Raw genomic sequence first — 19189 nt, forward strand, 5'->3', positions numbered from 1 at the left:
AAGTTGTAGAGTCCTTGAAGTAAGTCCATAGGTTGGGGAATCAGTTCAGTGTTAGGGTAAGTGAAGTTATCCACTCTGATTCAGGAGCCTGATAGTTGACGGGTAATAACTGTTCCTGAACCTGGTGGTGTGGGACCTAAGGCCCCTGTGCCTCCTTCCTGATTGCAGTAGTGAGAAGACAGCATGCCCTTAGTGGTGTGGATCCTTGATGGAGGCTGGCTGGTGGCCAAACATTTTAATTCAGATCCCATGTTGATCCATGGCGTCATTTTGTGCCAAGATAAGGCCACATCTTATATTCTGTCTGGGTAGCCTCCAACCTGATGGCATAAATATCAATTTCTCCTTCCAGTGAATAAATTTCCCCCACCCCCTTCCTCTATTTCCTACTTTCACTTCACCTCACCTTCCAATTCCTTCCACCTGGTTCCCTCCTCCTTCCCTTTCTCCTATTGTCTACTTTTCTCTCCTATGAAATTCTTCATTCTCGAGCCATTGACGTTTCCCACCCACCTGGCTTCACCCTTCACCTTCCAGCTAGCTTCTTTCCCCTCACTCCTCCTTTTATTCTTGCATCTTCCCCTTTCCTTCTCAGTCCTGGAGAAGGGTTTGGTCTGAAACATCAACTGTTTACTCTATTCCATAGATGCTACCTTACCTGCTGAGTTTCTCCAGCAATTCGTGTGTGTTGCTTTGGATTTCCAGCATCTGCAGACTTTCTCATGTTTGTGAGCCTGATGGATGCTGCTTTCTAGCAACAGAGCTCCTTGTAGATGTGCTCAGTGATGGGGAGGGCTGTATCTGTGATGAACTGGGTGGTATCCATTACATACTGTAAGCTTTTCAAGGACATTGGTGTTCTGGGCTGTGATGCAACCAGTCAGCATACTTAGTATTGAACAAAATCAGGAAATGAGAGTAAAAATTGGTTAATTTATTACTTAGAGGTGAGAAAATATATGGTTCAAATTAAGCAGGTTGTTAAAATAGATGAGTGTTAAAATGTGAGATGGTGGTTGAATGTGCTCTCTTAAAGGTGTGACTTCAACGTTATTATACACTTCCTTTACATATATATGTGAGCCAGCCACCATGATAAATTCTCTGAGATATCGACTCACAGGAACTTGAAAGTGGTTACCCTTTCCACCAGATCCTTCAATGAGGACTGGTGCTAATTTCCCCTTCCTAAAGTCCACAAATAGCTCCTTGGCTGATGTTGACTGCAGGACTGTCATGACACCACTCAACCAGCTGAACTATCCTATGAATTTACCATATAAACTCATGAGGATGCCTGTCTATTTTTCCTACTTTACAAAAGTGACCATGTTTCATAAGTGCTTCACTGCTTGTAAGAGTGTGTTGGGAAATCTATGGTTGTGAAAGTCACTGTAAATATTTTTCTTGTGTCATTGTCCTCTCACCTTCATGCTGCAAGTGCTGAAGAGTAAGACTGCGATTACAAATACAGTCCTTGGCCCAGATGACATAATGAGAAAGGAACTCATCCAATCAATTTGGATAAAATTATTCCTCTTGAGTCCAGTAGTGGCAATACTAAGTTGGCAGAGTCAGTGGAATGCACATTATCTATTATTAATTTAAACCCTTTTCCTATCATAGGATGAAATGAGACTAAAGAAAATTCTCAGAACCTCTTTCCCAAAACTGGATCCACAAATGTTAACTTAGTTGGCAAATAGATGTCAATAACTAATTCATTCATGATAAAATAAGATAGTGACTTTCTGGTGTTGCTAATTGTGAGTCAGAGGATCTACTCTTTTACCAGAACATCAGTATCAAACCATGACGATATATTATAAATCTTTAACTTAATGTAAGGATGCCCAAAATAACATTTAAAGTACAGGAAATGCTGTTCTTGCATGGGAACAATAAGCTAGCAGACTTGTCGATATTCTTCCTCAGCTCTTAGTCTGTCCCAAATTCCGAAGAAAAGCTGATTCCAATGACAGGGAAGCACAATATTCCAGAGTGGCTCGTTTATCAATATCTAAACTGGTTCAAGTGTCAAACAGTGTCATGAAACATCCTCCATTTCTATTTCTATAAATGTCTGGTGATTTCCCAGATCCTTCATAATTGATAAAGTCTTCAAAAGGTAGAGTTTGGGACATTTACTTCAAGCCAATTACTCACAGATAGTTCTCAGATGTCAGAGTGCTGTGTTACAAGAATCACCCTTGCAATAATGATCAGGGAGGCACAGAGAGAATCTGTAATTACTGGTAAGTACCGTTATTGTCTCAACAGAAGAGAATGTGAACTTACACATCCAAATACCTCTGTTTTCCTCACGTTCCATGAACAGTCAAAGAATAGAAAATACAATACCAGTTAAACAGGAGTTTCTGCTGCTGTTCCCTGCAGTCCCATTTTGAGAAGCAGTCTCCTGATCGATACTGGGTCTCACCGATATATAGGAGGCCATACTGGGAACACCAAACACAGTATATCATGCCCAACAGACTCACAGGTGATGTGTCACCTCACCTGGAAGGACTGTTTGGGACCCTGAGTAGTAGTGAGGGTGGAGGTCCAGGGGCAGGTGTAGCACTTACTCCTCTTGCAAGGAGAAGCGCCAGGAGGGAGATAAGTGGGGAGGAATGAATGGATAAAGGGGTCGCTTAGGGAGCAATCCCGACGGAAAGCAGGAAGTGGGGTGAGGGAGTGATGTGCTTGGTGGTGGGATCTGGTTGAAGATAACAGAATTTATGGAGGATTATATGCTGGACGTGAAGGCTGGCAGAGTGGTAGGTGAGGACAAGAGGAATTCTATCCCTGGTGGGGTGGTGGGAGGATGGGGTGAGGGCAGACGTGCACGAAATTGAAGAGGTGTGGTTGAGGGCAGCTTTGATGGTGGTGGAAGGGAAGCCCCTTACTTTGAAGGAGGACATCCCCTTCATTCTAGAATGAAAAGTCTCATCCCCAGAGCAGATGCTGCAGGGACAGAGGAATTGATAGATGGTGATGGCATTTTTACAAGCAACAGGGTGGGAAGAGCTATATAGTCCAGATAGCTGTGAGAGTCAGTGGGTTTATAAGAGAGATAAGTAGATAAAGCCATCTCCAGAGACAGAGACAGAAAGATAGAGAAAGGGGTGGGAGGTGTCAGAAATGGACAGGGTGGAAGATGGAGGCAAGTTGATGAAGTTGACAAGATCTGTATGGGTGCAGGAAGCAGCAGCCATGCAGTCATAAATCTGGATTGGTGGGGGGGGGGGCACGCAGCAACTATGGGAAACAGTAAACAGTTGATGTTTTGGGCCGAGACCCTTCATCAGGAATCAGGTTTCCCAGTTTCTCTGTGCACTGATGACTGCATGGCTGCTGCTTCCTGCACCCATGCAGATCTTGTCGACTTCATCAACTTGCCTCCATCTTGACGTTCTTCAGGTGTTAGTGAATAAGGTTAGTAGAGGGATAATAGAATGAGGAAGTTAAAAATTAGAAAGCAAAATGATACAGATACTGAAAATCAGGAGAGACGTGTACGTTATGTTCCAGGAGCAGTTTCATTAAGGCTCGAAGTATTTTCTGTGAGTTATTTTTAAACACAAATTATTTTGCAATAAAGGTCAGTGTACTCTTTGTCTTCCTGTTTGCTTGCTCTCCTTACACGTTAATTTTCTGTGGTCTATGCTTGAAAAAGGTGATGTCCCACTGATTATCAAAACCTGATAATCTCTGATCTTTTAAAAATATATACCTGTTTTCTCACATTATATTCGATCTGCCATGTACTTGCCTATTCAATTGGCTCTCTCCATCCCCTGGAAACCAAGATGGTTTAGTATGAGCATATGGAAATAACTTTTGGTTTTTGCCAAGCCAAAGGTCATGCAGTCGCTAAAGTTATTCCAGTTTCCCCAGCACACTTTTCCATAGAAGGTGGGATATAATCTTGCCTCTTTGCGGTGCTTTGTAGCTGCTGATGTTAAATTTTTCTTCACATTGGCTTACAAAGGGAGTCAGTGGTATATTTAACTGATGTGCTTGCAAATTCTGAATAGATGCCAAGGTGTGAAAGCTGGGCAAAGCTTGCAGCAGTTCTGTGTGTGAGATTTTGGTGGAGCGGAGCATTATTTACACGATTGATAGAGGTTCTTCTTCTGATGGGATCTGGTGTCAATTGCTCCAATTGCAGTGTGTGAAATTAGTGTTGTATTTGCTCAAATATGGCATTTCAGGATGAGTACATTAACTCTGACTATTTGGGTGATAGACGTAATTGGAAAAATTGAGGCACTTTATCTAGGTTCTTGGAACTTGTATCCTATCATTTTGCCACTTCTTTCCACTGCCTTCATAGGGGTGACTGTTGAACATCCCACATAACCCCAACCCTTTCCCTTCTAATGTACAACCCATCAAGCAGGTCTTCAGTATTAAATTAGAAAACTGTGGAGCATGAAGCTCCCGTGCCATTGTCAAACGTTTTTTGGTCACAATGCATTCCAAAGTATCTGGAAATATTCCAGATATTCCAAAGGAATATCCCCAGATATTCCCCAGCATTCCAAAGGATGCTGGGGGAAGGATCTGACAGAATTCTACAGAAATATGAGGGGCATAGATCGGTTGGTGGTCTGAATCATTTTCCCAGGGTTGAAGTGTCAAGTAGTGGAAGACATGCACTTCAGGAGAGAGGGAAAAGTTTAAAGTAGATCTGCAGGGTAAATTTTTTTACAAGTATGGTAGTGCATGGAAAGGACTGCAATGGGAAGTTTAGGAGGCTGTAGATAGTTGATAGTTGATAGTTGATAGAGGGATATGTATTGTGTTTAGGCAGAAGAGAATTAGTTTAATTTGGCATTGTGTTCAGTGCAGAAACTGTGGGCCAAGGAGCCTGTTGCTGTGCCTTACTGTTCAATGTTCTTGTATTCCAACAACTTCTGCAGCCACTACATACTTCCCTTTTTAGAGCTGCGGACTGGGTTTAGCTGCAAAGAGAAACACATCTGATGTTGGATTCTTCTCCTTCAGCAAGATCTGTCAAGACTAAACATGATTTTGGATTCACTGCTGAAGTGATATGCTAATAAGCCATGTAGATAGAGCTGGTTCATATTTAATCATACAAAATTCTCAATCAGAGCCACGCTATGGTAGCAATGAAGACGAGGAGGCTAGAATGTAGGGTTGCAGTTATAAAGAAAAAAAATGGATAAGCTGGTTTTATTCTCATGGAATGGAGGAGATTGTCAGGTGACTTTACTGGTTTATACAATTAATAGAGGCATAGATCATTACAGTCTCTTTCCCCAGGCCCCAGGGCAATGGTGACAATGAGTAGAGGGCATTTGTTTAAGGTGTGAAAGAAAACTTTAAAGGAGATCTGAGGGGATTTTTCCACTCAGCTTGTCAAAATCTAGAAGGAGCTGCCAGTGGAGGTAGGAGAAGCAAATGCATTTTACAATGTTTAAAAGGCATTTTGTCAGGATTTTAGAGGGTAGGGTAAAGAGAAATAAGGATCTAATGCAGGGATTAGTGTAGACAGTCATACCAGTTGCTGGGCATCCTGAGCATTATTGTGCTGTGTGTTTCTATGATTCTGTGAAGCAATTCACAGTTTATTAATTGGGATCAATAATGATGGTTTAGTCAGGCATTGCAAACCCCATACCCGCTCTTAAGGCTGACCCCTTTTTATTCAAGGAGTACACATGAAGGCCTAGTGCCAAAGAGTCATCTGAGTATGAGGAGGCTTGTAAGTATATATATGCTTTAATTATAAAACAGATGAATTAAATTATGTTTGCAGTGTTTGAATATATTAGGCTAAACAGATTGATACAATCTAAGCAAAAGCATTAGCCTAGTATAGTTTACCTATAATTTAATCCGGTACTGTGATTTACAAGACACAATGCTGGGGTTCAGTTTTTACAATCCCCTGTTATTACTGCACAGTGGAATCATACCTGTGAAACTTAGCAGGAAATGTTATCACTGCATCTAAATCTACTACTAGGGTACTATGACATCAATTTTGGGGACATGAAGGATACAGAATACAGTTCACTGGCAAAAATCAGTGTACAATTACAGTGTGGCTTCTTAATGAGAATAATCATATTAAGGGAGTGATCTGCATCCTTTAGAAAGCACAAGCATATGAGGATTGATCAACTGCGGATGAACCAAAGCATTGTATTTTATTGAATTGTTTTAAAAAGCCAATATATGATGCCAATAGATCTTGAACAAAATCATTTATCTGAAAGGAAAACATTTTGTTGTCTTAGAAAGCTGACTCATATTCCCTCAGCGTAATTCCAAGTCAACATTACTTATTTAATTACAAACTGTTCAAGGTTAAAGTTTTACTTTTGGTCATATGCACAACTTGGCAAAGTTTAATAAATAATATTATATATATGTTTGTCATAACTTTGCTACTTATTTTAATTGATTGTAATATTTCATTGGTATTTTTTCAATTCTGTTCTGTTGTGGTTGCTACATTTCCATTCTTCGTAACCTGAGTTTAATATTCAGCTTAGCCTTTTAAGTTTGGAACTGTTAGAGATAGTAAGTATTATTTTGTTCATCAGTTTGCTGAAAATACTAAAGTTCTTAGCAGCATTTCCACATTAAAGTTTAAAAATTGATAATTCCTCAATATTGTGGACTTGCAGGCATTGAGCCTGCGACTAACCGAGTAAACTTGAAGAGACTCACAGAACTAGGCTTTGGCTATTGGGCCTCAACTTCTGGACTTTTGATCGACCTTTGGAATTTGATCTTCAGTATCAATGCCAGGGGTCATAGATGATGACTTGTGAGGACTCTGGATGAAGACCCTGAACTCCATGCCCCGACTTTCAGACTGACCATGATGGGACACCAAATATTACGCCTCAAACTCTGGTCTCACCATTTTGCATACAGCGAGGCCCTCATGCCTCTTGCCCGCATGGAACTCTAACCCTAGAATAAGCTGGTGACTTGTTGACCTGGGGCACTACCAGCCCTCATACTCACTGGTTTGCGGCCTGACATCTGACCCTGGATATCCTTTGTCTCAAATCCATGTTGCTGGCCCTTGAACGCAGTGCAGAGGCCTAGACTCAGCCTGAGCTCTAACTTCCCCACATCCCTGCTTCTGAACCCTAATCCAATTCCTAAATTCCCTCTCTGTCCCCAAACCATCCCTATGAATCTAAATTAAAAAAAACTAAGTCTGAGCCACAACGTCGACAGAGATCACAGCTTGGTGCAATCTTGACTCATCGCTAAACTGACAATGCATTTGCACTCTAGCTTTCTATTATATATTATATCCTTACGCCATTGTACTCATCCAAGATTATTCAATGTTCAACCTTGAGAAATGTCGGTTTGTGACACTTTTAAATGTCCGATTCATGATTGGCATTTAACTATTGGGAATAGCTGGTTAAGATATTGTTGGGCTCTAGTCCAGATGGCACTGGGGAATCATGGCAATCTTCTGCTGGCTACATACAATACTTCTAAATGTGCCTCTTTGGAATGACTGTCACTGTAATTTTCAGCATGTACTTTTCCTTTAAGCAATGTACTTTTAAATTGACAATCATCTACAGATTTCATGATCTTATGAGGACTCTGAACTTAACTCCTAAGCAAGGTGATATGGCAGATGAAGCTTCACGGCTGGAAGAAAAGCTGTGGGGGGGCTCTAAGGTAGGCTGAAACATGGAGGGGTTTGACCCCCTCGACCCAGCATCTTGTTAGCAAATGTACAATTGTTGGACATAAAACTGACTTGTGTGCAACTTTGAAGTATCGGAGGGAAAAACAAAGTACCTGGCCAAGTACTAAAGACCAGTGCAGATCAGCTGGGTGGAGTGTTCAGTAAAATCATTCACCTCTCATTCTGGCAGCCTGAGTACCTACCTGCTTCAACCAGACTTCTCATCTACCAGCCTCAATGATAATTGTCTAGTAACACTTACATCCACAGTGATGAATTGTTTTGAGAATTTAGAGATGAAACATATCAATTCCTGCCTGAAAAGTGACTTGGACCCTGCTCTTTTACCTACAGGAGCAACAGGTCTACAGCAGATAACATCTTGTTGGCTCTAGACTCAACCCTGGAACATCTGGACAACAAAGATGCATATATCAGGATACTCTTTATTGAGTACAGCTTAGCATACAATAACATCATTCCTTCAAAACTAATCAATAAGCTTCAAGACATTGAATTCATTACACTCTTATGCAATTGGATCTTCGATTTCCCCATTTTCAGACCCCAGACAATTTAGATTGGCAACAATATCTCCTCCACAATCTCTATCAACACAGGTGCTCCACAAGGCTGTGCGTTTAGCCTCTGCTCTACTCACTTTACACTTGTGGCTGTGTGACTAAACACAGTTTATACAAACAATCCCAACGCATACCGGGCAGAGCCCTGCCCCCACCTCGGTTACTCAGACCACATCTCTGTTATGCTAATCCCAGCATACAGACCGCTCGTCAGGCGCTCCAGACCGGTTCAGAAGCAGGTGAAAACCTGGTCAGCAGGAGCCATCTCTGCTCTTCAAGACTGCTTTGAGCACACTGACTGGCACATGTTCAGGGAGGCTGCAACCGATGGCAACTCTACCAACTTAGAGGAGTACACAGCATCAGTGACCAGCTACGTCAGCAAGTGCATTGATGATGTTACTCTGTCCAAGACTATCACTATATGCACCAACCAGAAGCCATGGATGACCGCAGAGGTGCGTGCGCTGCTGAGGACCCGCGACTCCACCTTCAGAGCAGACGACAAGGCAGCTCCAACAACAGCAAGGGCCAATCTGTCCCGAGCCATCAGAGGGGCAAAGCGTGCACATGCCCAGCTAATCTACAGCCACTTCCAGGACAGCAACGACATGCGGCGCATGTGGAAGGGCATCCAGGACATCACCAATTACAGGACAGCATCACCTGACTGTGCGGGTGATGCCTCCCTCCCAAACACGTTGAATAACTTCTACGCCCAGTTTGAGGTGGAAAATGACGTGGTGGTGAGGAAGTCCACCCCTCCTACAAATGACCAGGTGCTGTGTCTCCCCATGGCCGACGTGAGAAGAACCCTGTGCAGGGTCAACCCATGGAAGGCTGCTGGACCAGACAATATTCCTGGTAGAGTGCTCAGAGGATGTGCAGACCAGCTAGCAGATGTTCTCACTGACATCTTCAACATCTCCCTGAGCAGGGCCACCGTTCCAACGTGCTTGAAGGCTGCCACCATCATCCCTGTGCCGAAGAAGTCTTCAGAGTCCTGCCTAAATGACTACCGTCCCTTTGCACTTGCATCCATCATCATGAAGTGTTTCACGAGGCTCGTCATGAGACATATCAAGACCCTGCTGCCCTCCTCACTGGACCCCCTGCAGTTTGTGTACCATCCCAACTGCTCAACAGATGACACCATTGGCATCACCATCCACCTGGCAGTAACTGACCTGGACAAAAAAGACACATACGTTCGGATGCTGTTCATAGACTTCAGATTCAACACAATCATCCTTCAGAAACTAATTGGAAAGCTGACCCTACTGGGCCTGAACACCTCCATCTGCAACTGAATCCTAGACTTTTTACTATGTACTGTACCAGAAGTTATGGTCAAAATGACAATAAAAGTGATTTGACTTGACTTGACTTCTCCAAGAACATGCCACTGCAGTTCCTCATCTTGTACATGTGCAGCTCCAGTGAAACTCAATTCTGCTGGTGTTCCTGGGAGCGAACACTGGAGAGCAGTGCCAATGAGAGGGGCCAGCTCCCAATCCCATAGAGAACCCGGCAGCCCTCAGCCAGCCCCAGTGTTCCTTTACTGGCCGGCCGCAACAGACAACCCCAAGGCATTAAGGGCTTCTCCGCACAAAAACCCAGGGCAACACTCCCCCACCATCGGCCTCACCAAGCAACCAGTGAATCGGACTCACAGTATTCTACATTACCAATGTTCATCAGGGTCTTTCAATCACAATAAAATTGTCCAAGACTGTCACCTGCACTGTCTGTTGAACCACACTCCATACTCCGCCTCTGATGCCTTCTTCCCTGGGTGGCTGAAACAGGCTGCAAAATGGAGTGCAACAAGTCCAGCTTCATTGCTAGCCAGTAACTCACTAGTGGGTAGACCTGCAGTACCTGATGTTCTTAACAACCAGCAGTGTCTTGTGATCATAAAAAAAGACATAAAAGATGAACAATCACACCTTTGCTTGGATCCAGAGAGGCTGCTGCATCCAAACGCACCACCACCATGCCTTACACAGACAAGAGATGATCTGCAGGTGCTGGAAATCCGAGCTACACACACAAAAAGCTGGAGGAACTCAGCAGGCCAGGCAGCATCTATGGATAAATGTAAACAGCCGACATTTTGGGTTGAGACCCTTCATCAAGACTCATCTTACCTTATATATTTTAATACATAATTAGACAGATTATTTCTGCATTTCAGAACTTCTATCTTTCCTCCAAGAATATCTCACAGTTATTTATTGGTGATAACCATTACACAATTCTATATATCTCACCCCAAAAATAAAAGCACGCATGCAGGAGATGGCTTTAACTGGTGTATGCAAATTGCAGAGAGAGAGAGAGAGAGAGAACAATGTACATATGTAAACAACAGATCCATATGTAATGCTAAGGCAAGAAGTCATTGCTCTAAAAGAAATAGATCCATACTTTACACTTCCTCCCCAGTTAGATTAATGCAACTTAAAATTGTATAGGTACAAAACATTTAATTTCCCTTTCATTAACCCATATTCCAGATAAGCATGCTTTCACAATAACAGTCCATAACTATCTTCACAGTTCTAAAGGTTCAGTCTTTCAGGTGGTGCTTTGCTTCTTAAACGATAGTGCCATTGGACCTGTGGAGTGGCATCAGGTTTGGTAGGTGTCTTGTCTATACAACGTTCTTGGTTTCTGGTGTCATGTTGCTGTCGGTGACATCATCCCTGAGAGGCAAGTCTGGTGACTGTAATGTGTCCATCTTGTTGGACGTGGTTGACGCAGGCATTTTCTTCGGTTGAGCAGTCAGTATCTGGTCCACATGATGTCTCCATGTCTTAGGTCCAATATCCATTGTGTACATCAGTGGTGCAGTTCTTGTAGCTATCCTACCGGGTGTTCACTTATCTTCTCAGTAGTCATACCTTAGAATATCCTGTCCAATCTTAAAATTCCTTGTTGCTTCACTTGGCAAGTGGAAGAACTGATTATTCTGAACTTCCCTTTGGAGGTCTGGTTTAAGGAGGTCTGTTTGATTTGTCATTGAATGAACAGAGTTCCGATACACAAAAGGAAATGTCCACCTTGTGCTGTAGAAAAACGCCCTCCTTGTCCATCGCTTTAATGGACTGGGAGGTTTTGATAAACCTTTCAGCTAATCCGTTCGTTGCTCTGTGGTGAGTATCTGACTTGAAATGTCTAATGTCATTTTTCTTCATGAACAGTCAGAATTCTTTTGACATGTATTGTGTCTGTTGTCACTCACAATTTGTTCTGGTAAGCCATTTCTGGTGAAGTTAATTCTCAGAGCGGAGACAATCTTTGCTGAGATGGTTGACTTCATTGGTATATCCTTCGGCTACTTGGTATGTTAGAAAACAGTCTGTTGTGGTCAGCCTCCAGAATTATTGACAAACCTGACCCTGTATCCAGTTCCATTTTCAGTTTTATACCAGGTACATCTATTGTGATCCAGATGAATTTGTGATCTACTTCAGTTATACTAGGCAGATCTAGGCATGACAGTTCACCTTTGTCAGACTCTATGTTGTCTGATTCCATTTTACATTCGGTAACTCCATGCATTTGCTTGGTTTTGTGTTTGAGACTTTTCACTGTTTTGTGCTTTTTGTCTGTCTTGCACACTCTCTTTATTTGACCTGGTCTGGAAGACTTTCTACACACTTTTTCCTTGAATCAACAGTGATGGGCATATGGAAGGATTTGCCACATCGATAACATTTTTGGCTTTTTGCACCATTCAGGGACATTTTGTGCATTTCACCTTCTAACCTCCTTTTCTGTAGATTTGCTGCATCCTTTGAATTGAATTGAATTGACTTTATTACTTATATCCTTCCTATACATGAGGAGTAAAATTCTTTACATTCCATCTCTGTCTAAATGTGCAAATCGCAATTTATAGTAATTTATGATAAATAGTATGTACAACTGGACAGCAATATACTGTAACAGAAATACAGTTGTGTCAGCATGAATTAATCAGTCTGTTGGCCTGATGGAAGAAGCTGTCCTGGAGCCTGTTGGTCCTGGCTTTTATGCTGCAGTACCGTTTCCTGGATGGTAGCAACTGGAACAGTTTGTGGTTGGGGTGCCTCGTGTCCCCAATAATCCATCAGGCCCTTTTTATATACCTGTCTTTGTAAATGTCCTAAGTAGTGGGAAGTTCACATCTACAGATGTGTTGGGCTGCCAATACCATTCCTTGCAGAGTCATGTGATTGAGGGACGTACAGTTCCCATACCAGGCAGTGATGCAGCCTATCAGAGTTCTCTCAATTTTGCACCTATAGATATTGATATCTAATGATATTGTCTCTAATGATATTGCAGTGGTTTAAGGTTGGGCCTCTTTTGAATGCCTTGACTATACATGCCACATACAAACATGTCCTTTAATGGATCAGAAAATCCATCTCTAAAGTCACAGTACTGGGAAAGTTTGCTCAGTTCTGCAATGTATTCAGAAATGCTTTCATCTTTTGACTGGTTCCTTTTGTAAACTCTAAAGCATTCAGCTATTGCCAGCTATAGGACTCAAGTGAGTTTGTAAAATTGTAACAATTTCATTGATCGTCTTGCATGTTGACTTTGCAGAGGTAACTAAGATGTGTAAGAGACTGTACATTTTAGCACGTATTAAGCTGACAAGCAAAGGGGCTTCTTTTGCTCCTCCCCATTGTTCGCGTTACAATACAGTTCAACCCTCTCTATATATGACCCCCAGCATTCATCAGCTTCAAATTCGTCAACTTTCCCAAATAAAGCCATTGCCACATTATTTTCACTTGAAATTCAGCTCATCGTTCACTGTTACTGATGCGTTCTCGTGCTGTTTAACTTTTGCTGTTTCATCCTGTAAATGTTTGTGCAGTTTGTGACATTCTCTGACATCCAGGTTCAGATTTATCTCCAACTTGTGTCTGTGCACCATTACATATCAATGAAATAAAAGCACGCAGGCGTGAAATGGCTTTAACTGATGTATTCACATTGCAGCGAGAGAGAGAGAGAGAACAATACGTGTGCATAGACAACAGTGCATGCGCGGACAACAGATCAATACATAATGATAAAGGAGAGGGGTCATTGGTCTAAAAGAAATAGATCCATGCATTGCAACAGGTCCAGGAACTTGCATTAGAAATGTAAAAGAGAAAACAAGTCAGTTTTAGGAAGCAGAGAAGGTGGTGGAGCCACTTAGGCAGAACAAACAGAATGTCCCTGATAGAGTGGGAACAGATGACCTAATATGGTACTGAAATCATATTCAAGATCAGATGAAGTGTAATGTGTTGCTCATGGTAAGGCTGTAGTACATGCTCAGCAGCCCTACCATACACAAAATGGAAAAAGAAAAAAATGAAAATGTGAGATAAAATGAAAATGACTAGTGGAAATGGCTACTTTTGATATGGCAGAAGGTAAGTGAACACAGTTGGAGAACTGAGCATTGAATTTTGCAACCTCCAACAGGCCCATCTGGAAGACTGGATCTTGTTCCTCAAGTTTGTGGTGGGTCTTATAAATAGAAATTATTAGGTAACTTGCTATTTCATTCTGGCTGTATCAGAATTCTCCATTTCTGCCTCTCATCTTTTTGTCTCAGTTTTCTTTTTCTGAATAGTCTGGCTTGTTGGATATCTCCCAAGCCTTATCATTAGCAGCAGACAAAGAAGCTTAATCTGATCTTGAATGCTACTGCACATTAAATCACTTGGCTTATTCCCATCAGCAATATCAACTTCTCTTCTGTCTAAAATTAACTTGTTTTCTCACTTTCCAACTTCTAATGAAGGGTCCTGGACCTAAAACATTAATTATTCTATGTCCAGTGCAACTTACAAAGTTATATTCTCACGTTCTCACGAAGGGTCTTGGCCCAAAACTTCGACTGTTTATAGAACATAGAAGTCTACAGTACATTACAGGCCCTTTGGCCCACAATGTTGTGCGGACCATGTAACCTACACCCCTTCATAGTTGCTGTGTGACCTGCTGAGTTCCTCTAGCATTCTGAGCTTAGCTATTTCCAGTATTTCCTGCTCTTTTAATTCAGATCTTCAGCATCTGCAGTTTTCTTTGATTATCCGTACTTTCCATTGCACTCCAAGTATATTCAGCATGTTGAAGTTGTTGCTTTGTTTAGATTAGTTTAATTAGCCCCAGATACTTTTATGATACCCATGATGACTGTTTAACTTGCTTGTGGAAATTTCCAGATTGTATTTTTTTATTTTTTTAAATCATAGCAAGCTCAGCAAACCAAACTAATTTTGCTGACAACTTACAAAAACCTTAATAATCATATCAGTTCAAATTTTATGCTATTATAAATAATACATGAGTTTTCATAGATGGCCAATTAATCAACAAAGTGCAGTTTAATTGCAATAATGGAGCTATAATTGACTGCATTTTTAAAAAACTTTCTTCAAACATTGGACACCTATGAACAAGTGGGCTGGGTACTATCAGCTACTCTACTCAGCAGCTGTTGCCTTGTAATGTAATTGAGCAGATCTATTCAACAGCACTTATCCACCAAATGTCTGGTTACACTGCTTCATTTAGAACATAGAACATAGAATAGTACAGCACATTACAGGCCCTTCGGCCCACAATGTTGTGCCGATCTTCAAACCCTGCCTCCCATATAGCCCCCCACCTTAAATTCCTCCATATACCTGTCTAGTAGTCTCTTAAACTACACTAGTGTAAACTTCTAATGTGAAACTCGTTTCATCAAGGTGGATCCCGTTTTGACAGGTCAAGAGCACCCTCACAGAAATTCACCCATATTCTTGTTTACATTTTTTTGTTGTTGTTTCTGCAATATTGTTCTTTGAAAGTCTTTCAGTGCCGTTAACCTTGAAGCAGTAATTTACTTTATTGCAGATCAGATTAATTGCTATAACTGCAGGACAGCTAATGCTCAGCGAAACAAAAGGTACAAACTTGGATTGTTTAAAAGTGAAGGCATGATGAACAATAGAAGAAAGGGAATATTTGTTAAATTTTATAGACTTTGTGAATGATTGTAGGTTTTCAAGGCCTTTTAAGCTAGTATACACATTTAACTCTTGCAGTAATGATCAGCTCCAGTATGAGTGGATGTACATTGAGAAAACATCAGAAAGCTTTCTAGCATCAATAGCAAGTCTGTTGAAGTGCTTCCTTATTAACATCCACTAGAGGGGAAACCCCAGCGAAATTATGTCACTGTCCACAGCAAAAAGAATAAAATGCTTATAAGTGCTGGCTGAATTGAATTGTAAATAGCAATGATGCAACATCGTTATTTTCATGATGCAACATCGTTATTTTCATGATGCAACGAGGAGGATTCAATTCTGATAAGTAATCTTGATCTATAAGGAGGCAAATGTATTGTTGTTGGCCCACCTCACCTTTTAAATCCATCACATGGTTCTTTTTCATTGCTTCTTGGCAGTAGTGCTGAGTTCAAAACTCAGCATGAGCATTATGGCTACTTTTTGATTGACAACAAAGAAAAGTGTAAGCATCATGAGTTTCAGTATGCTTACTCCACAATCTGGCTTTAAGCATCTTTGACAGAGATGTTAAAGATAACCATATTGGCCACCAGCCTACTCTCTGTATGTTGTTTGGAAAATCAGAATACACAAATACTGGGGACAGATAAGAACACAAACAGAATTTTTGAAACCTACATTAATATTCTTACGCATAGAGAATCCACTGGTGGTTCACTCCTTTAGCTTTGCATAAACAAAGGCCTTGAATTTGATCTTCCACAGTGAGCCATTCTAGGAGTAACACATACAAGGTCTATAAATAACCTTGCATTTTGAATCATCATTGACCTCATTTTCATGGGATGTCTGCTGATTTATTAGAATGCCTTAGTAACCTTGCCCACTAACATTTATTGCATTGATAGTCATAAATCATAGTGACTACAATGGAAAGGTGACAGATATCACAAGATGGACTGATTGACTCTTCTTAGACATTATCAATCAGCACGCAACATGAAGAAATGTCACTATTACTGTCAAGAGCTGAGTTTAATTTTTTTTCTTCTGGAATGTCAACATCTATGTTAGATGTTGAGTTGCTGGTCTTGGTTATGCTTAGTGTGTCAAATGGTTGCATTTTATGCAATGGTGTTCTGGTGTATGTTTTTAACATTGGGCTTACTTTATGTCACCCTTTAATAAGCTTTTAACTTGAATTAATGCTTCTCTCAAAAAGGCAAGTATTATAATATTTATTCTGTAGTTGATTATTAAAATGACAACATAGACTTAACCTTTGATTTTTATTATCACTTTTCATGAACATTTCTCCTTTATTTACCATTTCCCCAAGTATGAAGATTCTCAATGCTCCAAGCAAAAAATCATGAACTAAAATTTGAGTATTATCAATCCAATCACAAAATTATCAGCCAGATTAAATGTCAAATACAGTACTTCTCTAAATCCTCATACACAATCACAATGGTATTAGTGTGAGGAGACTCAAGCAGGCGAACGGACAAACAGCAAATTTCTGCACTTTCTCAACTGAATTGGCACAGAAAAGCAACGAGAGAGGCCTTGGAATAGATTCCATGGTTACTCTCTCAGTCAGACGTGGATCACGATGACTGTGGAAATATAGCATATGTGGTGCACACAAATATTCATTGAGCCTTTGGCCAGATGATGTTCAGGAGACTGTTAGAGAAAGATTAAGGTTAGGGATTTAGGGGATTGAATTACAGAACTGATGCCTTGAAAAGCAGAGAAAGAAGTCAGATTTAGAGGCAGTTCTCCACGTGGCAGCATTCTACTGACTACTGTATGTGAACATCTTTTAAATGTACAATTTGGATATATGTATGTTTGGGATTAGGGCATCACTTATTGCCCTTAAGAAGGTGGTATTGAGTTGCATTAATATATCTGGTGAAGACATTCTAACTATGCTAAAGGGTAGCAATTTTGAGCATTTAGACCCTGCAAGGATTAAGGAACAACAATATAAGGAACAGCCTGCATGTGGTCATATTGTATTGAGAACCTCTGACTTGAATCATAAAACTTGATGTATTCTCTCCGCTTTAGCAATGGCAGTTTCCAGATGACATTCTGTATTGATGAAGCTAAGCGAAGTTGGCCCAGTATCTAGTCCAATCCTCAGGGCTTTGAAGGGAACTAGAACTGCCTTGTAAACTTTCATTTAAATACACAAGCGACTGCATATCCCTGTATGTTGCATTTTAAGGAACCAATAGGCCTGCCGCAAAATGGTCTCATTCACTTTCACGTGGGAATTTATTTAGGCTTTGGAATGCTCAATTCTGTTCTTTGAAATTGAGTTTTGTTGCAGCTGTGTGACACCACGAACATGGAAAAAAATTAAGCCCCATAAAACACCCACCTTCCCCACTATTGTGGAAAAACACAAGCTAAATATATATGTTTAAGAATAAATAAATATGCTATTTGCAGTAAGTGACATGGCTAACTGGGAAATATATAAACTGTTCTCATTCTCCTCCACTATCAAGAAGAGGCTAAATATAAATTACACGAATAACACCTTGCAGTCCACCTGGATAGTCCACAAAATAGCAGCACCAATATGGAATTATCCGATTTCTGATCCAACTGGTCCTCATCAAAGTACCTTTTTCCCTAACCCCACCAGCCATCACCCACACATTCTTGCCATCTCCCTCCTTTTATTTCATGCTCCACCTTCCTCTCCTATCTGATTCCATCATCTTTAGCCCTTCGTTATTTCCCCCTATCATCTCCAAGCTTCCGACACAAGTCACACTTTCCCCTACTGCCCTCCTCACTTGACTCCACATATGAGAATCAGAATCCGGTTTATTATCATTGGCACATGTCATGAAATTTCTTGTTAGGTGACAGCAGTATAATGCAATTTGTAATAAAATCTGCCAGAACACGGTTCATCCCCTCCATTCACTTTTTTTTTATACTGGCTACCTCCCCTTTATCTTTCTGTCAGGAATGAAAGGAGATGAGTTAAAACATTGGCTGCTTATTTTCCTCCATAGATACTGCCTGACTTGCTGAGTTCCTCCAGCATTTTGTTGCCCCAGATTGTGTCTCCTGGGAAATATGTAGTTGTATTAAACCTATGCTGTTGACTGTTCATGTATTATTGCTTGTTAATGAACTTTAGTGGAGGAAACACATAGTGTTTACACTGAATTATTGCCCATCATTTAAAGTGGAAAAGGTTTAAGTCTTTGGTATGCCCATCATGAAACTTGCTCAGTTTTTGACAGTAGACACAATCATGGACTTTAGGGGTAATTTGAACAGACATGTGAACATGAAGGGAATTGGGAGGGTGGTGTGGGATATGGATCGAGAACAGTTAGATGAGATTAGTATTGTTAGGCCCGTTCCTGTGCTGCATGGTTCTACATTCTGCATTCTGTTTTCCATATTTTGTGAGAGGTAAATGGCATAGAATATTAAACACAAGTGATGCTTTTATCTTTAAGGCCCTCTGAGGAATTGTTCTGCTTCTTTTAAAAAGATTTTGACTTGTGTTCATGTGCCTCTCTTAGAAGGTAACATTAATAAGGACTGTAAGATATAGGAGCAGAATTAGCCACTCCCATCGAGTATGCTTTGCCATTCCATCACGTTTGATTTATTAGCCCTCTCAATTCCATTGTCCTGTCTTCGCCCCATAATGTTTAATGCCCTGACTAATTAAGAACTCCACAGACATCTGTAACATGAACTTCACAGATTCACCACCCTATGGCTAAAGAAATTTCTTCTCATCTCTGTTCTAAATGGACATCTCTCTACTCTGAGGCTGTGCCCTCTGGTCCTAGACTCATCCACTACAGGAGATATCCCCTCCGCATCCA

General features: G+C 41.0%; 1 protein-coding gene across 1 annotated transcript in view; it reads left to right on the top strand.

The window, feature by feature from the left end:
- The window catches only part of LOC132395719 (histone deacetylase 9-like), a 470412-nt gene that overhangs the window by 41593 nt on the left and 409630 nt on the right, over positions 1-19189 (top strand). The gene's annotated exons all lie outside the window — the stretch shown is intronic.

This window comes from Hypanus sabinus, chromosome 6 (assembly GCF_030144855.1).
Source record: "Hypanus sabinus isolate sHypSab1 chromosome 6, sHypSab1.hap1, whole genome shotgun sequence".
In the NCBI taxonomy this organism is placed as follows: Eukaryota; Metazoa; Chordata; class Chondrichthyes; order Myliobatiformes; family Dasyatidae; genus Hypanus; species Hypanus sabinus.